This window comes from Gopherus flavomarginatus, unplaced genomic scaffold (genome assembly GCF_025201925.1).
Source record: "Gopherus flavomarginatus isolate rGopFla2 unplaced genomic scaffold, rGopFla2.mat.asm mat_scaffold_3075_arrow_ctg1, whole genome shotgun sequence".
NCBI classification, from domain to species: domain Eukaryota; kingdom Metazoa; phylum Chordata; order Testudines; family Testudinidae; genus Gopherus; species Gopherus flavomarginatus.
This window is the reverse complement of record NW_026115020.1, coordinates 1-15,271: the sequence shown is the minus strand read 5'-3', so window position 1 is coordinate 15,271 and position 15,271 is coordinate 1. Positions and strand designations below refer to the sequence as shown.

The window sequence follows — 15,271 nt, the reverse complement described above, 5'->3', positions numbered from 1 at the left end:
AACACCAAGCATTTGCCATCCAGCTCCAACCATCCTAGAGCAAGTAAGTGGAGCTCTCCGAGCCATCCCCAGTGGGTGGAAATATTCCACCACTTCGTGCCCCAGCCCGTCCTTTGTTCATAGTTTTGTTCCCTGGATGAGGATTCCTGTGACCCTGTTGAATGTGTGGGGAGGAAAAATTCCTCAGCAGAGGGATGTGGCAGAGAGCAGACAGGCCCCTTAATGAGAGTGCTGCTTCTGTTGAATGGAGACTCATGGCTGCTCCCTACTCAGTTCCAGGATGGAGCAGCTCAAGCGGATGCTGAGGAGAAAGGCCAGGCAGGTGGCTCCATAGCCAGAGGGAAGCAGCGACTGGCTTGCCCAGGAGGAGAGCAGCCCCTCTCTCCCCATGGGTGGGGAGGATGCTTGTGGCCAGACTACACAGAGGAGCTCTCTGGCATTCTGTAGGAGCAGGAAGACATCAGCTCCCATAGCTGACCCCGAGACACCTTCTGGCCCAAATGGAGGTGGCCCCAGGTACAGCTATGGAGGAGGGACCCAGGAGAGGGCAGGAGCCGGGCAAGACAGCTCTGGGGTTTCCTTCAGAGCAAGACAAGGAGCCATGAGATGTGCCCCATGGCCCAGCAGGAGCCATCCACCACCCTGGCCACTGAGGAACCCTCACCAACCTCACCCTCTCCATTGAGGAGCCCCCTGCCAGCCAAGAGCAGCAGATGAGCGACTCTGGTAGAAACACCACTAGCTCTGCATACTCCCCCGAAGGGCCAGCAGCTCCTCTGTGGGGTCTGACAGACTTGAGGCTGAAGGCTCCCTCTTTGCAGGTGAGGGGAGTCCCAGGGGAAAGGGAGGAGGACTGGGGCTGTGGGAGACTAATAACACCCTGTGCCCATCGGCTCACCAAGGCAGCGGGACTGACTCATGTGAGTCCCACTAACACTAGTGGGAGTGGCACAGCCACGCCCCTCAGCAGAGACTGCTGGGCAGAGTTGGGGGAGCTCCAGCCTCCTCTGATGATGTTGGGGGAGGGGGATCTGACTGCCACGAGGCCCTGAGACTGATGGGGCTGAGGACATCTCTGGGAGGGGTAGGGTGGGCCCCTCACTGCCATGAGATTCCTTGCAAAGAAGGGGGAAACATGGAGCCTTCTCTGTCCACTGCATCCCCTCCAGCAGCAGAAGGGATTATACTTTCTCCTTCCCTCCCTGGTGCAGAGACACCCACTGCCCAGCTGGAGTGGGTTGAGGAGGAGGAAGAGGAGGAATGGGTTGAGGAGGAGGAAGAGGAGGAGGATGTGTCCCCTGAACAAGACACAGTCAGGGTCTTTGAGCAGCACCTCCAGGGCAGAGATGAGATACAAAAATCCCCCAGCTGTGTTGCCACTGAGTCTGTCCTGCTCCCTGTTCCATCCCCACCCAGGCAGGGGGGTCTTGTACCAGAGAATCCCTCATTCGCAGTGGGGGGACACATCTCCTCTGTTATCTGGCACCCCAAAGTGGGAACATTTGTCCCACACAGGCCAAGGTGTCCTCTCTCCACAGACACGGTCCAAGTTACAATCCCTGTCTGTGCAGGGTGACACTGGTTTGGGGAAGACAGAGGCTTTCCCTGTCCAACCCCATGGAGGTCTTGTGCCCTGGATCTGGTTTGGGTAGGGCGGGAAGGTTCCAATGTAACAGGCTATCTCTCTCTCCCCCCACCCCACTCCTAGTTGGTGAAGGACAGGGCTAAACAGCTCCATTTCCTCCAAGCTGTCCCGAGTGTGTTTCTCAGCACAGCAGCAGGGGCGGGACACCCTGGAGCCCCACTTTTCAAAAGCAGCCCTTGTGCAGAGCATAGCAGTGAGTGGGATCCCGTGCCCGGCCCCTGGGGCGAGGGATCCAGACACGGGAGGAAGAGTTAGTGGGGCTGGAGCAGGAAACATAGGACCGGGGTTTCTGGGGCTAAGGTCTAGGGGGCAGGGCAGGGGATAATTGTGACACTGATCTGGAGCTGGCAGTGGGGGAATTGTAAGCCCAGAGGGGAGGGGAGGGAGGAATAGGGTGGGAGAGGGGGAAGGAAGTTTGATGGATGGGAGGAATGAGGGGCCCAACTGGTTGGGAGTGGGGGTGACATTGGCTGTTTCTGCAGAGCACTTTGGCCTCCTCTCTGTGAAGTGCCTGTGGGTCTGCCGGGCCTGAGTCTCACACGCAGTTTTGTTTCCTTGGGGTCTCCCAGGAGCTGATTGAAAATCTTCCCGTGGTGTTCGAGCCAAGCTCCATCATGTCCAGCTCCATGGCCATGGGTTACAATCTCAGGTACCAGGAGCCTTCCATCCAGCTGCCCTAACCCTGGTGCTAATCGGGCCCAGAGCCGGGAGTCACAGATCCTCCTCTGGCTAGGTTACCCCCAGCTGTGACTGTTCCCATCCCTCAGCAAAGTAGGTGGGAACATCCCCCCTTTCCTGGCTGAGGTGTTAATTTCACTCCAGTAACGTTACAGTGTCCATAGGGAGGGGATCACTGCGGGGGAGGGGGTGATGTACATGGCAGTGCCAGCACCACACTGGTGTTGCAAAGTGTACAACAGGCTCCTCTCTTCTGTCAGCAAGCAGAAGCCGCCGCTTGCCCTGGAGATGGAATCATGTCTCTTGTGGGCTGTTCTCCACAGAATCTTTACCATGGGCACTGGGAATGACACCACGCACTTCCAGGTAGGTCCTGATCCTACTTCTCTGTCCCAGGAGCAGGAGCAGGCTCTGGTCCCTGCTACCTCACTTTGATGGAGCTGCTGAGAATAGGGGAGGGGTGAGCAGAACAGGCCTGGGATAAACTGTCAGGGAGGGCCCCTTTCCTCCAGAAGGGATTGCGTTACCCTTCCGTGGCTGATCCCAGACTTTCCTCCTCCTCATTCTCTGATCTCCTGCAAGGACTCTCCCAGGAATCCTACTTCCCACTCATTGCAGTTTGGCTGGTCCATACTCTGCTGGGTACCAGGCCCTGCACAGAGAACTGCTAAGAGTAAGGATTGAAGAGGCAGCAGGCATCTGGCCATGAACTCTTGCTAAGTGTCCCTGGAGTGATGTGAATGGGAGAGGCCAGGATGTACCTTTTGAGTCTTGCCAGGCCTCCTGGAGAACCATCCTAATTGTCCCCTGACTGGTGTAGCCCCATGTTCCTAACTGACAGGTGCTCCCTCTTCTTACAGGCTCTGCACAAGAGCTATTTACAGATCCTGGACACCATGCTCAGAGGCTTGCTGACAGAGACTTCCATCTTGGACAAGCTGCAGCACCTCTTGGAGGTGAGTAGAATGGGACGGTCTGGAATGAAATTTCCTCTCAGCTCCATGGGTTGGCTGCAAAGGAGAGACTAGAAGAGCCATGTTTCCATTGTTTCCTCCTAGCTTGGACTCAGCCAGCCACACTTTCCCAGAGCTGTCAGTGCAGAGAGAAGGAGCTGGGACTGTCAGCCAGAGCTCTGCGCCGTTGCATTAAGCACTAACTGTGAAAACCAGGCCTGACTGGGGACTGAGAGACTAAAACTCCTGTGAGATGCAGGTTATGGGCCTCTGAGAAAAGTCACTGGCTCCTCTCTAGGGAGACCCCGAGATACAGGAGGAGCCTCAGGGAATCAGTTATTCTGTCCTAGGGACACTGCAGTTCACTAAGGGATTTTCCTTGTGGCCGTTCAATCCATTCTACCAAGGCCTTTGCAGCTGGCATCTGGGGGGCCAGGGCATGTGTCTTGCTCCTGACATGCTGTTCATGCATCAGGGGTTCAGAGCAAATAGACCATCCCCAAGACTGAACATTTTCCGAGCCTGGAGAGACAATGAACTTGTGCCCAGCAAGACGTGGGCAGTGTCATGAAACCCCTTTCAAAGCTCTGTGACCAGGGCTCATCTATTCCACCCTGAGCACAAAGTTTCAGCCCCATGAGGAAGGGGAGAGTCTCATTTGTAGAGGATGTACACCTGCCCAATGACCCTCCCTCCTGCCTTCTTCTGTCGCAGCACGTCCATTTCTGGCTCCACTCCAAAAAGACCCAGGAGAGAGCTAGGACCATACAGAGCAGTACTGCCCTGCTCGACTTCGCCACGTCCCTGCCTGGGTTTGAAGTAAGTTACCTTTGACCCCAGCATCCTGCATAGTCAGAGTTTGAGTCAAGCTCCTCATCCCCTGGCTAATTGGTCCCCCCTGGGTCCGTAAGTGACTGTGTTCCATAGGCCCCTGGCTGGCACATTTGTGCCTGGCCTCAGGGTGTTATTCTGGAGCAGCTGGGCAGCGAGTGCTCACAGAGGGCCCTTGCCCTGGTCCCTTTGCTCCAAGCTCCCTTGGGGCAGAGAGAAAGAGGGCTCTCGCTCCTCTCTCCCAGCGCCTCCTACAGAGGGGTGGGAGCAGAGCTCTTGCCCAGGGCAGCTGGAGAGCTGAATGGAGAATGTTGATGGATTCCCCTCGCCTCCTCCTTCTTCTGGCCATACACAACCCCCAGCTCCGTGTCAGCCAGGCTGAGCTGGTGCTCACATATTGGGGGAAGCCAGCCAGCTGATAGTGGATGAGGCAACCAAAGAGGGATCAACTGGGGAGGGACCTCCACGGCCTTTCACCTCCAAGCCATTGAAAAAAACTCCCATCATATCCCCATGCACTGACCAGGGAGCAAGGAGAGGATAAACCCAGGGAGGTGCCATTGGTAGGTGCCAGCTTATCTGCTGAGCAGCTCAAAGCAGTGCAGACCCAGCTCTCCAGCAAGGCTATTTCCTAACAGGCATCACATCAACATGACACACTGCCATTGCTCATGCTAGGGGCTGCAAACTCCCATAGCCTCCTCTGTGAGACTTTCATACCCCTCAGGGCCTGAGGCTGGTTCCTAGTGCTCTGATACCATGTTATCCCAGCCACCATCTGCTCTGGGAGAACTGGAGAAGTCAGTCAGCAGAGGCTGCTTAAGTGCCCCATTCACCAGAGCTACAGTCCATGGCATCACGTTAAGGACTGGGCGATCCCTTGGGGAAAGGTGTCCACTTCCTCTCATCCCACAGCATACTGCCCAAAACCTCTCAACTCCTCAGCTGGAGGGGACGAGAGTGGCAGAGGGGATTCTGGGGAGCAGAGCTGGATTCCCGCTGAGTTGGGAGGTAAAAGAGCTCTCACGGGAGGACTGAGAGGACTGGGGGCAGGAGTTCATTCCACAATGGTGGGAGAGGGGTTGGAAGTCACTAGAGAAGAGGCAAGATTTCATCTCGGGGGTTGGGTGGGGGAATCCATCCCTGAGACATGGGGAGGAGTGGGAAGGAAATTTTGCTGGCTACCGATGCCTTTAATATCCTTCGTTCTCGTGGGTCTGTGTCTATGATTGATCCTTGTTCCCTTGCAGCAGAAGGACATTACAGCTATTTAACATCAGGAGCTTGTGCCAGGTGCCCAAAGCACTGCAGGGGCTTTGGTCTGTGAAACTGCCTTGAAGGTCCCACCCTTCGCATGACCAGAAGATCCCACTCCCTGCCGCAGGTACTGCTCTGTCTCACTGTTGGGGAAGGGCCGGGGGGAGTGGCCATAGAGCCCACAGCACTGAGAGAAATCAAAGCCGAGTACCTCACTCTCAACACCATGCCCAACCCCGACCCCTCGAGCTGGGGCCAGGCGAGAATCAGGCTTTCCGGGCTGTGGGGCTGGCCCAAAATTGAGACCATCCGCAGAACCAGGGGTTATGCTCAATAGCCATTGTAGTCTGGGAGGGGTGGCCTGACATGGAGTTCCTCCCCTGTCATCACTGCTCAGACCTTCTTATGGCCCGTGTCATCCCTGATGCAGAGAATTTCTGACCATCCCCCTCCTGGGGCCCAATCCACCCACCTGGTAGCTGAACCCTTCTCAGCCAGGAATGACACTCCCCCTTAATACTCTATGGCAGGGAAGGATCCTCCCCATCTGGCAGATAGGAACTGAGATGTAGAGGAAGGGCTGTGGTCCTGGTCACACAATCCTGGGTGTAGATCTGGGAAGTGGACTGGCTCCCAGCCTAGAGCCTTTCCCCCAGGGGCAACTTTGCTTTCTGCCCTTTATTCTTCCATCCGGCTAGGGGGTCTGTGAGAGTGAAATGAACAGGGAGAGTGATGGCATCCTGGCACATAGCCTGGATGGGAGCTCCCCTTGGCTTGGACCCCAGGGTCAGAGACATCTTTGTCATCCAGCTGTCCTTCTTTTATTCCAAGAAAGGGAGTCCCACAATTAGGGGTCTCTAGGGCTCCAGTAAGTCATCCTCATTCCCACCCGCATGTATCGTCCTGCCCTGCCCTGCCCTGTCTTCTGGTTTCTTCGCTGTTGACTCTGGCTTGACTCTTGGCTCCAGTCTCTGACTATAACTTTGGCGTGACCCTTCTTGACTTTAGATTTTGGTTATGAACCCTGGCTCAGTATTCTCTTTGCCTTTCTCTAGCCTCACTCCAGGCCCTACACCCACCCACTCTAGCATTGTCTCTTCCTCCTGATCTTCCCCAATCCCTCAGATTTTGAGTACTTGGATTTGACCTTCGACCTGTATCTGAACTTTGGCTTGCCATGGACTTGGCTGATCTTTGGTCTGATCATCCGGCTTTAACCTCTGGCTTGGGCTTGGACACTGGCTCTGGTTCTGCCTAGACATACTCAACAATTCTTGATTCAGACACTCAGCAGTAGTATAAGCATCCTACCATCAATCAAACCCTAACCCTGCCACATGAGCCTTAGTCCCTCCCACCTGTCACCGGAAGTCCCAGCCTGTGTGGGGTATTACTTCCGAGGTCAAGGTGGCCACATGACCGGAAGCAAGTTGTGTCATGTGACCCTTCTAAGAACTCCTCCCACTGCCCTCTACCAACAAGAGGAGATTTTGACCAGTCAGGACAACTTCCGGGGCAGGGTGACCCATCCAAAAGTGGGCCATATGACCCCACTAAGAATTCCTCCCAAGGCCCTTTGCCAATCAGCATGCAGAACTATTACCCCATAACTCCCAGCACCAGGCAGAGGAGGCCATCTCTTACCAAGGACATATGTTTTAGAAATCATGGAAAGGCTGCTGAGAAGAAACATGGACTCCTTCACCCCCCTGTGAGAACTTCAGACTTTGTCCTAGCCACGGGGGTCTTTGATCATCCATAGAGAAAGGTCTACATCAGCGACAATCCTGAGGAGGAGGAGGGAGTGACCAAGGAGAGCCTTTTGGCCTAGCCGTTGATGGATACGCCAGAACCCAAGCCCAAAACCCAACTGCTTGTGAGACACCACAATGAGCCTGGTGGCCTCTCTTTGTTCACCCTCTTAGAGGTGGAATGCAATTGCGGCTCGGAGGAGTCACTGGTGAACAAGGTGAACACAGGTAAATGGATGATTAAGAAGTGACAGTCCGAGGTTGTGGAGTGTTCCAATAGATCTCTGTTTACTGCATTGCCCCTGATGGAAGATGGTACATTTAGTTCCGCCATGAGATTCATAAACATATCCCATCTTTTAGGTACACGTCTGCTAGGAACAGAGCTTGTCTAGGTGATGGCCCTGACTAAGTTGAGCATGTTAGAACCATTAACCACAGAGCCTTGGTTCATAAAAACCCCTTTATCATTCCATGAAGAAATATTTTTATCCTAGCCCAGCTTATTTAGCAATACTAATGCATTTTTCTTGTAATGCTTATTCACGTTATCCAATACCTCCTGAGCAACAGAGTGTGAGGTCTTTGGTGTTTCTGGGAGTTTGGCAGTTACATTCTGTTCTTGTTCTGGTAGAAACAGACTTATTTTCACTTTTTCCGCATCCCTCCTTTTCATGTACATTAGGTACCTTTAAAGCATGTCACTGTAAAGATTAGCCTTTTAGTATTCGGCTAAGTCAGTTCTTTGAAGAACACACTTCATTTCAGCATCCAGTAAGTGACTTGCAGTCGTTCGTTAGGCCCCCTGAGGATACAGAGTTCACCTGTGTTCTGAACAAAGTATCATATTTTTCCCAAATCTTTTTACAATCCCATTCTTTTAGACCCCCGGAGGATACAGCGTCCATCAGTTTACTGAATGAAGCATTAAACTCTTCCCAAATACTAGTATATAGGGGAGCTGTGACGAGCTCATGGTTTTGAGAGAATGGTTTGTCAGTCCTTCATTTTTTATTCACAATCCCTAGAGCGCATGCTCCAGGTTTGTGAATGTGCGTGGTTTTGCGCACGTTCAGAACCCCTAGTGTGTGTGCACTGGGTTTGTGAATGTGGGCGTTTTTGATCACAGTTTTCTCTGGGTTTGGTGTGGCAGTGGCCACTGAGGAACTGGAGTTATGGTTGTGTGGTTGTTTATTTTTTTACTAGAGTCTTGTTTTGCCCTTGAGTTTGACGTATTTGAGGTTTGGACTGCCCAGATGCTTCATCTGTACTCTTGTGCTGTTTTGTGTTGTTAAAGATCTCAAAGCAGATTCCTGGTTCTTTAACGGTTCTGGAGGAGGTGTCCTTGTAGCTCTGACTACAGCATTGTCAGAAAAGTTGCCCATGCCTACGAGGGAGTAGGGGGGGAGCATTTTACAAAACTGAACTTTATCATCTTTCTCACCCACATCTATGTATTTACTTAAAATACAAAACCTCATAAAACAACCAAACCAATAAGCAAAATATATTTACTGGGCTTCATCCATCCATCAGTCACTGATGCTGGTGAATTTTCCTTTTCAGCTGTCTCTTTCCTTTTTCTTTTGAGCTTGGTTTCCCTCTGGTCTAAGGATCTCTCATGTTTTGACCGTACTGTGGAGCAAACAACATTATTATAAAACACATGAAACCATCTTGTAAACTTAAAAACTAAATATTAATTAGGGTGTTTTTCTATTTAAAAAGTCATAGCTTTAAAACAAGTAATCCATTTCAGGCTGTACAGCAAACACAGGTCTTGAGTTTATTTCTACCACTTAAAAAACAAAACAAAAAAAAACAAATAAACTCACATTTTTTAAATACATCTCATTTTGCAGAATAAAAAACCAAACTGCTTTTAAAATCCATTTAAAACCACATTTTGCACAGTACAAAACCCAGTTGGTTTGAAACAAACCAAATACTTTTTAAAAACCTACACCTGTGCCTCGCACAGACCCCTTCTCACACACAAAACAGCAGCTTTATAAACTCACCAAACCAAGTTTTCAGCCATATACTTTTCAATAACTCCCCCATGCATTTAAAAGCCAGTTGCAAAAAATTTCCCTTTTACTATGGGGTAACTAGAGCATGTGCAACCTCTGCATAGATTTGATATCATCAGCTGTTGCCCTGAATTGATCAGTTAATAGAAACATAAAACTCAGGTCTTGGCAGGTAAACGTTACTTCACCTCTAAGAGGGAGCAATGTCTAGTGGTTAAAGCACGTGACTTTGAGTTAGGAAATGTTGGTTCGAATCTTGGCACTGCCATTCACTTGCTGTGTGACTGTGCAGGTCACTTAGCATCTGTGTCTCACATGACCATGCTTTTAAAGGGAAAAAAACTGGCACATACTCATGGTGACATCTTTTAGGGCTGCAAAGAGTCAAACAAAAGGATACTTTTATTATTAAGTGTGTTGATGTCACCACTGCCAGCTTCTGACCCAGGGAGACTGGATATTTTGGAGTGGAGGATTTTTTCCAATACTTTAGTGTTCTGCATTCATTGTGAAACATTGAACAAGTATCATCAACAGTAGCTCTGAGCAAAGGAACAGCTTTGATAGCATTTACTTTCATTCAAGTCCTCTTAATTCCAGACATTGTTCATTACCGTGAAAGCTCATTCCACTGGGCTGTTTGTTCTCAGGAAACAGTGCAAATTCTACTCAGCATAGCAATACATCTTGAACAAGCATTGTGTAGCTATAAAAAAACAAATATTTTGGCTGATGAAATGAAAAAAAAAACCCAGGATATTTCAATTATCCTGGGGCATCATAAGAAAAACCAAGAGTATCCTGGTTGAAATAGGTTGTATGGTCACTTTATAGTTACCTCACATGTAAACGGGATATTTACTTCCACCTTCCAGAGCTGTTGTAAGGCTATGCTCAGGAGCGCCGGTGCCTCTGATAGAGGCGGCGGAAGGTCTGGCCCCTGAAATACTGCTGACGACCGCCTAGGCGGTCGCCACCCCCTAAATGTCTAGGTCGCCTAATGGGTTGCGCCAGCCCTGGCTATGCTCATTAATATCTGAATTGCTTTGAGAGTGTTATAAACAGATAGTTAAGGGTTAATGCCTCTTGTAAAGGGTTAAGAAGTTCACCTAGCCTAGCTGACACCTGACCAGAGGAACCAATGGGGGAGCAACATGTTTCAAAAGGAAGGAGAGAAGTTTCCTTTGTTTAGAGTCAGTTTCAGTTTCAGCCAGAATGAAAAAGATCGAGGAACCAGCCTCTGATCAGAGTAATAAGTTTTAGAAAGGAATAAATAGGTTTATGTTTATTTTCTTTTGTAACTTGTCTTTGTGCCATTGGGGAAATTATCAAATTGGGTATTCTTGTGTGTATTAAGGTTTTTGCTAAGGGAACATCCTGTGTTTTAAATCTGTTGTCTGTGAGACCAGCTGGTATGCTGTCTACCAGAGGTTTTTGTCTTTTACTTTTCTTTTCTTTAATTAAAAACCTTCTTTTTAAGAACCTAATTGACTTTTCCTTGTTTTAAGATCCAAGGGGATTGGATCTGGACTCACCAGGAATTGGTGGGGGAAAGGAGGGCGGATGGTTAAATTCTCCTTGTTTTAAAATCCAAGGGATTTAGGTCAGTGTTCACCAGGGAATTGGTGAAGGAGTCTCTCAAGGCTGCCCAGGGAGGGGAAGGTTTGGGTAGGGGGAAGAGAGTTTTCCAGGTACACAAAAATGTGGATGGTGGCAGTGAGGCCAGATCTAAGCTGGTAGTTAAGCTTAGAGGTGTTCATGCAGGTCCCCACATCTGTACCCTAAAGTTCAGAGTGGGGGTGAGACCTATGACAGAGAGCCTCGGATGGAAGGCTCTCTGAAGTATTGTTTTAAAGTGTGTTGATTTTGACAGTAGCTTGCTAATCTGAAATGAGCCTCCAGAACTAGTGCTGCTAATTCTCCCTCCACCTTCTAAAACTCATGGAGGTACAGTGAGACAAGGTGTTCCTTCTCGTTTCCCATATTTCCAGAACTGTGCTCCACTGCAGGAGAAAATGACCTAAAATGCTTCTGAAATTGTTTTTTCTATGTGATTTCCCAGCCCAGCGGGTTGGAAAGCATAGGATAGGTGGAAAGAGAAAACTGGTCACTTATCTGAAACAGAAGCTAATCACTTATTTACTGCAAGTGAGTACCGACTGAAAACTGAGATCTCTAAAATGTATTGCTGGATTGTTGGCTGGTTTTTTCAGCATGATCCCAGTTCTAGCAGTATGACCACTGTATTTCAGTCAGACTGGAACCGCTACATAACGAAATCCATGTGCTCTATATATGGTGCAAGGAAAATCTTTGACAAAGATATGTATATTTTTCTGTTCTTGCAACAACGCTGATGCTTATAAAGCACACACACTAAAGCCTCTCTCCTAATCATGCCATTTGAAAAGCCTGCATTTTCTTTATGCTTGCAGGCAGCTGTGGTCATGGTGGAATTGTGAATATCAGCCAGCCCTATGTTGTACAGCTGAACTGGAGAGGATTTTCCTTCAAATATGGTTCCTGGGATACGGATTACTCTCTTTGGACTCCACAGAAGGACCTATATTTGGTTGCACCTTTGAAGACAGATGGGAGACTCTTAGAATATTACAGACTTCATAATTCCTACGATGATTTGCTGCTATAACTTCATGTATTACAGTGTTCATAATTGAAGAGAGATGGGCAAGCTCGATTTAAACACAAACACATTGGCTGTGAGGAAAACTCTGCCGAATGCTGCTTCTGGTAACCGTTTCTCTTATGCTGGTGTTGGGTGGCAAGATATGGATTTTGCAGTGGATGAAAGTGGATTGTGGGTAATTTATTCAACCGAGGACAACACAGGGAACATTATGATTAGCAAACTCAATGAGACCACACTTGATGTGCTCCATACTTGGAATACAAGGCAGTACAAGCCATCCATTTCCAACGCTTTCATCATATGTGGTGTTCCATATGCCACAAGACCTGTCTACACTAGGAAAGAGGAAATATTTTACACATATGACACAAACACTGAACAGGAAGGTAAAATTAGCATAATTATGGATAAAATGTTAGAAACAATTCAAAGTATCAACTATAACCCCTCAGACCAAGTTCTATACGTTTACAATGATGGCTACTTTGTTAAATACGATCTTATTTTTCAACCTGTGTTACACTGATATGAATATACACAACAAATAGAGATCACAGAAAGTCCAATTTTATCTCTCTTTGGACAATGTGAATGTTAAAGTAAGCTCTAATCCTACTAAGAGTAGCTCCAGGTCATAAGGTTTATTACCATGAGCTATCCCATTGAAGGATAATAAGCTCTATGCCTGGTAACATTCGTTGCAAGATTAGGTTCATAGCATTTTAACTGGTGTTCAGATACAGTTGCAACACAAGTACTAGAAATGCCTCTGCTATAAACACAGATTAAATAGATGACTTAGTGATGGACAGAACATGTATCATGATAGGGAGATTGCTCACACACTGATGTGCATTTGGAGGAATGTCTGTATTTGGATAACACATGGAAACTGAACTGCTGTTTTGTCATCATTGCTCAAAGTATACAAGGCCATAAATATCATATTAAGCATTGGCCTCAAATAATACCTAAAAGATTAAAATCAGAGGAGAATTAGGACTTGATCTTTAAAGAGCAGCCATTGGTTAAGCTGAAGCTGTGGTTGCCTTGGCTTCTTCTTGCAACCCATCAATGTATTTTGGATGGCAGGGCTCCAATGCATTACTTTCCTAAAGTTGCACTTCATGGAAAAAACTTATTAACCATTTTTGGACAGTTGCATTTTCTTAGCAATGTGTCCTGGGGACCTGATCCAAAGCCCATTGAAAGCAGTCCCTTGGTATATGGCACATGCTGCAATAGAACATAAGCTATGCCATCCTACATGCTCCATTTAGTCCCAGAGTCCATTTAGTCTGCAATTTACTGTGATCTCAATTAGCATCTTTCAAAAACACTCTGAAAACAAGGAGCCAAATTAATTGCCAGTATAATTCCATTGGCATCAATTACCTTACATTGGGGGTGAATCTGGCGCATGATCTATCAGTTACAGAATACTGAAGTTGGGACAAAGTCATGGGCTCTTTATTTTTAACATGCCACAAGATTTTTATCAATATCTGCACTGTAATTGTGTCAGAAATAATGAGATGAAAAGTTATGAAAACGCAGTAAATGTTTGTTAGTTGTCTTCTATTCATTCTGTCTTTGTTTTATAATCTGGATCAGTAGATGTGAATGATTAATTTTTGTTTAATAGTGTTATAAAAATCCAAACTTTATAGTTGTTTGTCATTGCACAACAGCTGGGAAATTTTGGGGATGTAGCAAGAAGCCAGTTTGACCAAATTATATTAGAAACAGAAATCATACTCCTTTGGGCTTAAAGTGTTTAAGAGCTCCTGGAACAACACAAAGGTGTGAATCAATATGTCAGTAACTAGAGGAGGGACTTTATTTCCACCAGTTGAAATATGTTCACCTGTTAGATTAACATCCTCCACCAAATTGAGATGTTACTTGAGATGTCTGAGGCTGGTTACACATTTTTAAGTCAGGCGCTGCCACTTACCAGGTATCTGCATCTGTTTCCAGAAAGTGTGTAAAATGAATGTGAAAGCCAGCCGTCACTGGCGCAGTAATCTGATCCATGAGCATGGGCCTTTAAAGAATTCACAGTTGTTCAGCTGAGGGTTTGTTTAACTATAAAAAAATAAAAGACAGCAGAACATTTCTTGCTTCACATTTTTTGGGGTGGCATCCCATTAATTCCCAAGGGTTGACCTATTCACAGGCATAAAAGGTAACTCTATATGGCATCACATTTTAAGGAGCAATTTGGGGCTAGATCCACAAAGAGAACTTAAGTTCAGTGTTGCAACACCTAACTTTAGGACCCCTGCCACTTACTGGAATCTTCAGCTCTGACTCAGCTACACAGGCTCCCTATAAATGTATGTGGAGAGTTGGGCTCCTAAGAATGGGATTCACAGAAGCTGAGTGGGAGGCTGCTGAAGCTGGCCAGTAGCAAATGCTGAATAGAGGGTTGGACTCGAGTTCACTTAATGCCACTTGGGAGTCACAGCTGTGAACTCTCCCCTGGAATTAGGTGTTTAACCCAGGTCAGCCCTGTCCAAAAGGGGAAAAGAAAAGGCAACCTGGAAGTTGTGATGCCCTTTTATATACAGTATTTAAAGCATTCAGCCGGGCTGTGGGAGACCAGGGTTCAGATCCCCACTCTTCTTGTCTCAGAGCAAGCACTTGAACGCAGCTTTTTCACTGTCCAAGTGAGTATGCTAAGCACTGAGCTACAGGGAGAGTGGGGGAGGGGCTTTCTTAATCTCATCTGTTGAAGCTGCTTCACTTTGTATGAAATACAGTGGGCCAAAGAGCCGTCAGAATGACTCTATAGCAGAGGGATCACAGTATCTTGTTTACAGACCCCAGTTCTAGTCCTGGACCAATGACTGTTTAAACCTGGACCACTACTCAGTTCTAAGATGTTATTGTGTCCTATTATTGTCACTGTGAGAAATCTTGTGATTAGCAACAAACTTGCTAGTAACAGGCAGGGCCAAACCTGTCGACTTTCTTGCGTAGGAGGTGTCATCAGATGCTCCCGGTGTGTTGCTCTGTTCTGTTCAATGTTGATATCAATCAGCTGTGTGCATGCTCCCTCTGTGTGCTGCCTCAGCTGTGCAGATCACTGGCACAGCAGACCCCGAGGGAACCCCCAATGACCACAGATTCTAGTAAGGTACGAAGGCACCTGGGCCAGGTTTACTGTCAATTGAAGCACAGTAATAGTTCACTCTAGACTTGACTCTACAGGATATACTACGAATATGTGCCCCCTGGGAATGGCCTCAGCTTAGTCAGTGGTGGGACTCTCCATTGCCTCCTAGGCTGGACAAAGATACTGCCCCAGGGATGCATTCTTATAGACAGGTACAACTAAGTTACACATCACTCCTGACGTATTGAGTTGCAACCCCTCTACGTAGCAAGGTGCCGCCTCTCACCTTGTACATGTTTGTTTGAACAACACAACTCTATCCATCATATTACCCTTTTGGCCTTGTCATTGG

At 47.8% G+C, this 15,271-nt stretch overlaps 1 pseudogene; it reads left to right on the top strand.

Moving 5' to 3' along the window:
- Positions 1-2,214: 2,214 nt before the first annotated feature.
- On the top strand, positions 2,215-12,324 carry LOC127042146 (olfactomedin-4-like; annotated as a pseudogene).
- The last annotated feature ends 2,947 nt before the right edge of the window (positions 12,325-15,271 follow it).